Raw genomic sequence first — 10534 nt, forward strand, 5'->3', positions numbered from 1 at the left:
ACGCCCCGATAAAAAATATATATATTTATATATCGAGCGTATAAAAAATAGTGTGGAAGATAACATTCGACAGGAAAAAATAACTTGCACTAAAAACTTTAACATTTTCACGCTCATGGTGACGCTCACGCCAGGGGTATCGCTATAGCTCTCTGTTCTTCGAACAGGCGAGCTAAAAATTGAAAATCATTTCAAACAGGAAACTTACTGTTTATAAGGACATCATAAAGGACACACACAACAGGCACGAATAACTCACGTTACGTGTTCGCTCGGGTGGTGTAATAGCCACTCTGTCAGGCGGTAAACTTCCAGAATTAATTTATTTATATGACTTTTACAATCTTTATTTTATTTAAATTGAATCACATGCACAGAGTAGTGGCCCGAAATATTGACACCCTTGCACTTTTTTTCAAATAATGTACCATTTCTTCCAGAAAATTGTTGAAATTAAAAAAATATTTTGTTCTCCACAAATGTATTGTGGCGTTCACGGGACTTCTACAGTCCCGTCAACGGAGAATGAGCCGAAACGATGGAGGCGGTTTATTTTTTTTATAACCCAAAGATGGCGGTTTTAATCGCTCCACAGCAAACGGGACGAGGAAGGTGGCACGAGTCGCTTTTCACTGAGTTAATAATGTTTATTTCTCTAACCAGAAATAATAATAAGACTCGGCAAGAGGAGGGATCCGGGGCGATTCGACGGGATGGTGGTGTGGGTTCGGGCGTGGGGAAAACACAAACAATTCCAATGGATATACAAATCTCAAACCCTCTAAGGCGCCAGGTACACACACACACACACACACACACACACACACACACACACACACACACACACACACACACACACACACACACACACACACACACACACACACACACAAAACGTAGCTTGTCCTGGTGGTCAGGCTGGCCCGTGGTGGAGATGCAACAGTCCCTGGATTGGCGCCGGACGAGCTGGCGTTGCGATCGTCAGGGGGGGCAGGAGAAACCGTGGTGCTGTCGACCTCCTGGTCTTGGCCCAAGTCCGCTCACAGCCGCCAGGGAACCAGTTCTGGCGCCAAGATGTGAGCAGGAGAGGGAGGCAAGTCCGCTCACAGCCGCCGTTCGGCCCCATACTCCGAGCCAGCAGAACCCCGGAGCCAACCGAGGTGAGGCACGAGGCACAGCAAGGCCACGAGACACGACGAATCGAGGAACGAACCAGCGCAATCAGAAAGCATGCTCCGAGACCCAACAGCCTCGACCAAAACGGTTTCTCTTTTTCAATCTTCTTCTTCCACCTCTTTTCCCCGAACAGAACCTTTTTATCCTCGAGTCCTCGTCACTTCTAATCGAGCCGTTTTATTGGCCCTCCGCCGTCGCCTTCCACCAATCATGATCACGGGGCGGAGCCATCCGCAGCACTGTCCTGTTATGTCACGGCAAGCCTCCAGGGAATACTGAAAGGGTTTACGCAGACACACTTCCCCTAACCCATCTCCCTATCTAATTACGTGACAATTATCATTTCCCCCTTAAAGAAATGGACATTTACGAGACAACTTATCACCACTGAATTGCTACTTATTACATCGAGATCCTGGTAAACTCGAACAGCATGGCATACCGAATTAAACATCCTAATTACGCTTTGAATGCATACCCCCCCACCCTCAGACGTAACACTGCCCCCTCCTCTGGTACCGCAGCTCCTGCAAGGTATATCACAGGTGCTACCGTACCAGCCTTAACTCTTACTGACTCACACCTGTTTAACCTAACAAAATAAAGTAGGAGGGGCAATGGGCAGCGAGCCGCAGCTAACTTACCTATCCTGCTTAATGTACTACCCCCTTATGGCCTTATCCTCGCCTAAAAAATCATTAATTTTTTAATTTTATCACATGAGAGCACTGAGGGAAGTTGCACTCCATCCTCTGGATCATCGTTCCTGTCCAACACTCTTCCAGTGATCTGGGGAGGGGAAACAAAAGGTTCCACAAAAACACAACACTTATACTTTACATTCCTACTCTAAGCCTCAACGACACTATTCACGGGATATTTACACTTGACCGCGTCCCCCAGTGGATGCTGATAGACCCAGCGTTACCTGGGGAGCCAATTTTCAAATTTGCTTGACCCCAAAATTATGCTGACATCATGCCCTTGCTGCACATGTCAAGTTGTGCGGGATCGAGTGGGACTCACACATCTTCACAACAGTCACACCATGGTCATCATCACATTTCTAGGTCATGGTCCCCATTTTAATGATGCAGGCTGAATCCCGTCATGGCCGTGGGGTGGGTTCCCACAAGATGATGGGGGCATCTCAGGTGCAACCATGCCCACAGGTAAGCTTTAGTCCAACCCGGACGTTTCTCTGCCCCGCTCCCTTTGATTCCCACCCCCTGGTAGCCATCAGCTCTCACCCCGTACAACACACTGGAAGGGGTCTCACTGGGTCCTCTGGCCTTCCTGGGTCGCCAACGTCCTACCCGCCTTGGTCGCCCAACCAGACCCTCTCCCAGTTGCCTCCAGACACTGTCACCATTAGCCACCAGGGGTGAATCTCCTTGAAGGGGGTCGCAATTCCCGCTCACCGTGATCTTCAGCAATCCCTGCGGACAAGCACCTCATCCCCACCCACAAAACCCACATGACACCCCCACCCCATCGGCCTTACATGTGACACCTGCATTTCTAACACTTCACCGACCATGACCTTCCCTGTTACCACACCATGCCCAATAAAAAATCAACGTGTGCACCACACATTTCACTTCTTAACTTGAAACAACTCACACAACACTTCTCCTCACCCGATCCACGCACCAGCCATTGGACAGCCACTTGTGCCCGCTTTGTTACCAATAACCCACTGTCCCTATTGTCACTCTAAAACCCAGCAGAACTTACAAACCCATGCCAATTTTCCCACAATTTACTATTTTCACCAAAGGAGGAACTTCGCCACAATCTCACCAGCCGAGCATGGCCCTATATGCTCAGCCCGATCTAGTCTCCCCAACCCCCGACAGTGATTTCCGGACTCGACCTATGTAAGGGCACCTCGGATAGAACTGGCGGTTCAGCAGGAGGATTCATCCTCTCCGGGCTTGAAAGTCTATTGGAGGGTCCCTCCATCGCCGGATACCGGCAATATCGTTGCACGTGTCCTCATCGCTCGCACCGGAAACAACTCCCCATAAAAGGCCCCCGTGGGTATCTGTGTAATGTCTCTTCCGGTTCCGGACCCCCTCGGCCATAATCAAATTGCTCTATTGGCTGGGCTGAACCCAGCCGCTTTGGCGCACCAACTACCGAATTACCCCTTATCAAACTTGACAGTTTCTGGCAAATTTCCTGAAACATTTGGGTAATGCCAATTTCTCCCAGCCCCTCTCCCTGATCCTGAATCTCCGCCTGTCGGACCGTCACTGATGGCCTCTCTGGCACCCGACCCGGCCGCCTCCACGAGGCCAGCCTGGCTGCTCACTCAGCCGCTCAGTGAACTGTGGGTGGATCCTGTAACTCCACGAGCGCTCGGACCTCAGGGTCCGGAAAAGCAGCTAAAAATTTCTCTAGTGCCAGTCTGTCCCATGCCTCCACTGTTAGGTCCCGATACGCAATCCTAACTGATTGGTAAATGTCCTGTGCCAGCTCCTGCACTGTCTCACCCGGCTTTAATTTGTGATGCTGGAGCTGGGCCCGCATCAGATCACAGTTCGCTGCGAACCCAAACCGACGGCTCAACGTCTCGCAAATGTGGGAGCTGGTCAATATCCCCTCCGCGATCACATTTAACACATCTGCGGCTGGTCCCCGCAACGTTGCCACCAAATTCCCTGTACGTTCCAGCTCATTCCACCCGTTTAGTCGGGAAATGCACTCAAATTCCGTCAGAAAAGCTTCAAGGCTCCCTGACCCGTCAAAATTTACCAGGGGGATCACTTTTACGGTGGCCCGCTTCCCAGTTTCTCCTTTGTCCGAATCCAGCCCAGGGATCAAACACCCTTGTGGCTGCGTATCCAATTTCGGAGCCCACTGTGGCCAAAGATATTTTGTGGTGAGGGTCTCATGGGTCAATTTTGCCTCCTGTTCCAAACGTTGAATGGATCGATTCACCTCTTCCCGCAGGATCTTCTGGGCCCGCACAACCTCCTCCAAGGCCCCGTCACGAGGCCTTTATCCAAGACTTCATCTTGGCTAATAATTTTATCTTGTTCGTCCAAACGAGCCTCCAATCCTTTTACCTCCTCCGCCAAATTCATCCCTTGCTTCCTCAGCTCTCCCCACTCTTCTACTTGCAGCTGCATACGAGCATCCTCACAGGCACGATGACGTTCCAGGCCTTCATCCACTTTATCAACCCGAATGTTCGTTGCATCAATTTTATCTACCAATTTTTTTCCTATATTTTCCCCCTCCAATGTAATTTCTACCTTTGTTTCCTCCAATCTATCCTCGAATTTACTTTGTATTTCCCCCAATTGAACATCCACACACTCCTGCATCTCAGTTTTCATTTTCTCCATCTTTTCCCCCAATTCATCCCTCATTAAATCAATGCGTGCACCCAACTGTTCCCCCATTACCCCCAAATAATCTGTCATTTCTGCCCTGTGTGTCACGAATTGATTTGCCATTTCTGCCCCATGTGCCGTCATTTTTGCCATTTCTGCCCCATGTGCCGTCATTTTTGCCCCCTGTGCTGTATTTGCACTCATTAAACGTTCCAACATTGTCCGGATCGACATCGCGCCGGTTTCCGGTGCTGCCGGCTCTATTACGGGCAATGAAGCACGGTCCACGCTCGGAATGGGGGAGGTTTCGATCCTACCCCCGTCTCTCTCTTCTTTCCCCGATTCGCTGCCAAACATGTGGCCTTCCTCCTCAAATATCTGCACATCTGCCATGGTGCAGAAATCCCGTTTGCCGCCAATTAAATTTAATTTGAAAACTCCCGCCAAAATTTTCCCACGCTTGCGCCCTTTTCTGTAGTATTTTTATATTTCAATTCGTGGCGAGATTTTAATCCTGGTATATTCTCCCGATCCCAAATATGATTTAGAGGGGTTCGAACATCCAACACCTGACACCAATGTGGCGTTCACGGGACTTGAACAGTCCCGTCAACGTAGAATGAGCCGAAACGATGGAGGCGGTTTATTTTTTTTATAACCCAAAGATGGCGGTTTTAATCGCTCCACAGCAAACGGGACGAGGAAGGTGGCACGAGTCGCTTTTCACTGAGTTAATAATGTTTATTTCTCTAATCAGAAATAATAATAAGACTCGGCAAGAGGAGGGATCCGGGGCGATTCAATGGGATGGTGGTGTGGGTTCGGGCGTGGGGAAAACACAAACAATTCCAATGGATATAGAAATCTCAAACCCTCTAAGGCGCCAGGGACACACACACACACACACACACACACACACACACACACACACACACACACACACACACACACACACACACACACACACACACACACACACACACACACACACACACACACACACAAAACGTAGCTTGTCCTGGAAGTCAGGCTGGCCCGTGGTGTAGACGCAACAGTCCCTGGATTGGCGCCGGACGAGCTGGCGTTGCGCTCGTCAGGGGCAGGAGACACCGTGGTGCTGTCGACCTCCTGGTGTCGGCCCAAGTCCGCTCACAGCCGCCAGGGAGCCAGTTCTGGCACCAAGATGCGAGCAGGAGAGGGAGGCAAGTCCGCCCACCGTTCGGCCCCGTACTCCGAGCCAGCAGAACCCCAGAGCCAACCGAGGTGAGGCACGAGGCACAGCAATGCCACGAGACATGACGAATCGAGGAACGAACCAGCGCAATCAGAGAGCACGCTCTGAGACCCAACAACCTCGACCAAAACGGTTTCTCTTTTTCAATCTTCTTCTTCCACCTCTTTTCCCCGAACAGAACCTTTTTATCCTCGAGTCCTCGTCACTTCCAATCGAGCCGTTTTATTGGCCCTCCGCCGTCGCCTTCCGCCAATCGTGATCACGGGGCGGAGCCATCCGCAACACTGTCCTGTTACGTCACGGCAAGCCTCCAGGGAATACTAAAAGGGTTTACGCAGACACACTTACCCTAACCCGTCTCCCTATCTAATTACTTGACAATTATCATTTCCCCCTTGAAGAAATGGACATTTACTAGACAACTTATCACCACTGAATTGCTACTTATTACATCGAGATCCTGGTAAACTCGAACAGCATGGCATACCGAATTAAACAACCTAATTACCCTTTGAATGCATACCCCCCCTCAGACGTAACAGTATTTATTTGATTTGCAGTGGAGCTAAACAAAAAAAAATCAAAAAAAATTACGAATTCTTAACTTATTCCACATAGAAATCCTAAAATGGTCTCGACAATATTATTGACACCTATTCGGAGTTGTTAGAAATAATTTGATTTAAAGCGGGTGATTCTCCTTTCCTTTGGAATTGAACTCACCTGTGGTGAGCTGCAGGTGCCTGCGAAATAAATAAAAAAATCACTCATTCAACCAGTTTTAAGAGAGAAATGAAGTCATTCTACTGTTTTGTCTCTGTGTGTACCACAATGAGCATGGAGAAAAGGATGAAAAACAGAGAATTGTCTGAGGAGGTCAGACACAAGATTGTAGCCAAGCATGGACAATCTCAAGGTTACTTGTCCATCTTCAGAGACCTTGATGTTCTTGTGTCCACCGCACACAATGTTATCAGGAAGTTTGTGGCCCATGGCACTGCAGCCAACCTCCCTGGACGTGGTCACAAGAGAAAACTTGATGGAAGATTTCAGTGAAGGATTGTTCGAATGGTGGAGAAAGCACCTTGATCAACTGCCAAACAGATTCAAGCTGACCTTCAGACACGAGGTACGACGGTTTCAACTCGCACAATCCATCGCCAACTAAATGAAAGGGGGTTCTATGGTGGGAGACACAGGAGGACCCCACTGATGAGAGAGACAAAAGAAAGCCCGACTGGAGTTTGCCAAAACACACCTGAACAAGCCAAAATCATTCTGGGAAAATGTCCTGTGGACAGATGAGACCAAATTAGAGCTTTTTGGTGAAGCTCATCATCTCTATTTCCCTCAAATATTTTCACCCTCAAATCAAATAACAGCACCCGTATTTTTCACCCTCAAAGGAAATTAATCGATTGATCTTTTTATTTTCTGATCGAGATCTCAATACGTTTGTACATTAACTTTGTACGAAACAAAGTGATGGAGGAATCAACGTGCGAACTCCCACGTCCCCTTAATTTAGTCTAACAGTCTTATTCTCATTTTCAAGAAGTTGAAGAGAGAGGAGAGGACACCAAGAAGTTTTTATTTTTATTTATTATTTTCAGCAGCGTCTCACGTAGCGAACGCTGCTCTAAGAACGCTCGGCGTTGTTCTTCTCCTTCTTCTTCTTGTGAAGACAAAACCTTTATATTCGGACTCGGCTCTTTTATATACACGATCCGGATCTCCTTAAATACTAAACACTTGTACACATCCTCACATTGACGGTGCCTTTTGAAAGCGTCTATCATGAACTTTTAAATATATTCGGACATTTGCTTTAAAGTTTCGAAAAGTTCACGTCACTATTTAAAGATTATTCCATTTAATGTATTGTAAATTCGTAAATACATTATTTATTTCGTAAATACGTAAATACACTATGACGGGTCTCGCTATTGGCTTAATCAAGGCACGTGACGAAATATCGGAAATTGTTGTTGTTGTTGTTTTTTTAGCCGACAAATCCTTTGAGGATAATTTTCAGACGCTGCTCTTGGACACATTTGTCCTTGTTTAATATTATGAAGAGGATTTTTTTTCTTCCCAGAAAAAGGAAGAAAAGGGATTCATCCCGGTATGATAGTTATGTCTTGTGGATTTGTGGCCATGAAAAAGGGCTGTTTGAGTTTGATGAAGCTTTTCAGCTCAACCCGAGGAAATCCTCGTCAATGCTTTCCTCTTCGAAGACGGCACGGAACTGCTTGTCCGAATCAGGGTAGAGCAAGTCCACGTCGCTTTCACTATCATTTGCAGCCTTTTTTATTTTTTTGTATACCTTGGTCGAGGCTCGTATGAGAGCTAACACACAACTCACAGCAAGGAGGCATGAGACAAGAGGGGTGGGAGTGGAAGGGACAAAACAGTGGGGAACAGACACATTAGGTGAACTGTGGAAGGGAGAGGGATGGGGATGGGACGGGGAACATGGCGAAGAGAAGATGGACATTTCAGGGACTTTCAGGAAGGAAAGCAGGAGAAATGAAGGAAGTGGGCTTTGGTGGATTATCGGGGGTAGAAAAGATCGAGGATTTGGATGGGGGAAGATAAGAGGTGGTGGTGAACAGCTGTTTTGAAAGCCTGGAGGGAAGAATGGGAAAGAATAGAGTGAGGAAATTTATTCCAAAGGCGGGAAAAAAGAGGAATGAAAGAGTGAAGATGAGCAGTGATTCGTGATTTTGGTAGTTTTACCAGAAGGGGGTTGTTGGCGGACCTTGAGCGCTCTGTGGAAATGTGGTGGGGACAAATCGCAGAGAGAGCAGGGGGGGCAAGGCTGGAGAGGAGTCGATAGAAGACAGAAAGACCACCGACCAACCTGCGGTGATTGAGTGAGAGGCCCAAAGACTCAGCTTCATTGCGCGAGATGCCGATGATCTTAAATGCCCTGGTTTCGACAGCGTGAAGCCGAGAAAGGTGGGAGGCAGGAGCACCAGCCCAGATGGGAGAGCAGTACTCCATCAGGCTACGGACAAAAGCTTTGTAAGTGGTCAGGAGCTCAAGAGGGTCGAGGAAGGACTTAGCACGACGGAGGATTCCCAGTCGGCGACTGGCTTTTGAGGCGAGGTTGGAAATGTGACTTTCCCAGGAAAGGTCATGGCAGATAGTGAGACCCAGAAGCTTGAAAGAAAAGACTTCTTCCAGAGGATTGTTGAGAAAGTGGATGGGGGGGTTTTGTAAACGGTCCTTTCGAAGAGACATAGTGAGAGTGTGAGATTTGTCTGGATTGAAAGACATGTTCCACATGTTGGACCAATTTGTGATTTTATCCAGATCTGCAGTGAGCGAAGAAGCTGCTGCATCAGGTCTGAGGGATGACAGATGGTACGGCAGAGGGTGGAGTCGTCGGCAAAGAGAAATAGAGGATTTTCCTTCTCCTCCCAAGCTTGCTGCAAGTGAGGGACAGGCAATACCTATTGCGGTCACACCACCAGTTCAACAACCTGTTCCCCTCGATCAGCATGTTAATAGATGGATGCCTTCTCCATCAGTCGAAAAAAACATCTCATCCGATTAAAAGGGCCAGGAGATTTCCAGTATTAGAAAGGAAGAAAACTCATTGAACAGTATTGAATCTGTCGAAATACCAGGGGTCTGTTAAATGACAAATCGTCTCTCCGAACTCCTATAATTTATGACGTCATCCAACTTAGTAACTTTGAGGAAAGTCAAAATATGGAAAAATTGCCGTATACCCCCAAAAAATTGGAAGAAAACGTTTTATGGTATTTTTCTTTTCTATTAGGTCTACAGAACAACATATCAAAAGTTGCTAAAAATTGGACCAACATAAAGGGTCTAGATATGAGGTTAGAAAAAGATGGGAGCCAATGTGAGAACATGTCTGATATCTACTGAAATCTGATGAATTAAACACTTTCCGATCACTTTAATCCTTTGAGGATAATTTTTGGGCGTAATATGACTTTCAGTGAGCTCAATCTGTTGGGGGCCAGAGGAGTAATGATGAATGGGAGTGACCTGAAAGAGGTCTTGGAGACGATTTCCAGTGAAAACGCTGTGGTTCATCACATGATGAATGGAAAAGCTTTGCAGCGCCAATTTTGGGGACACCTCTTTGTTTGTCAGTGTCTGATGCACCAGGATCGCAGCTAAAGTCATTGCAGATGAGCCAGCATTTGAGATGCTCGTGCAAAAATTTGACAGTCAATATGCGATGTCAGATGCGAGTTCAATAGACTTGGAAACATCACTCAAAATTGATTGTATCAAATGGATTTCCCATACACTAGTTTCCAAAAAGTCTGAATTATCTAACAGTTCAAAAACGAGCAAATTATGGCTGAACTATCTGCAAATGTTGGGAGTGGCCTGGGAAGTTGTCGAGGCCGATTGCACAGGGTCGTAGCAAATGCAACTCCACGCTATATCTGTCTGCTTAACGATATTTGCTGCTGCTGGACATCCCAACCATCTGCAGTCTGCTTATCTTTACCTGCAGAAGATGCAGGCGTGAGAAACTGAAAACTCTGCAGTATTTTCGAAATTCAGAAACGGATTCCACGTGATTCAACGCACCGACCAACGCTGGGCTGGCCTTGGATCAGACTTGGTGATCAAACAGACCCTGATGCGGTCCATTAAATGTACAGGGGGCCTGACAAGAGGAAGTGGAATGACTGAACATCAAAGAGCTGTTTGGACAATGTCGTCTCCGGTATCCTCCAGCAACAGCTACGCCATGCAGGAATTCTGTCGAACCGTATACACAATG

Source organism: Eptatretus burgeri, unplaced genomic scaffold (assembly GCF_056783735.1).
Source record: "Eptatretus burgeri isolate ZD-2024b unplaced genomic scaffold, Ebu_testis_v1 Ebu_testis_scaffold_295, whole genome shotgun sequence".
Taxonomy (NCBI): Eukaryota; Metazoa; Chordata; class Myxini; order Myxiniformes; family Myxinidae; genus Eptatretus; species Eptatretus burgeri.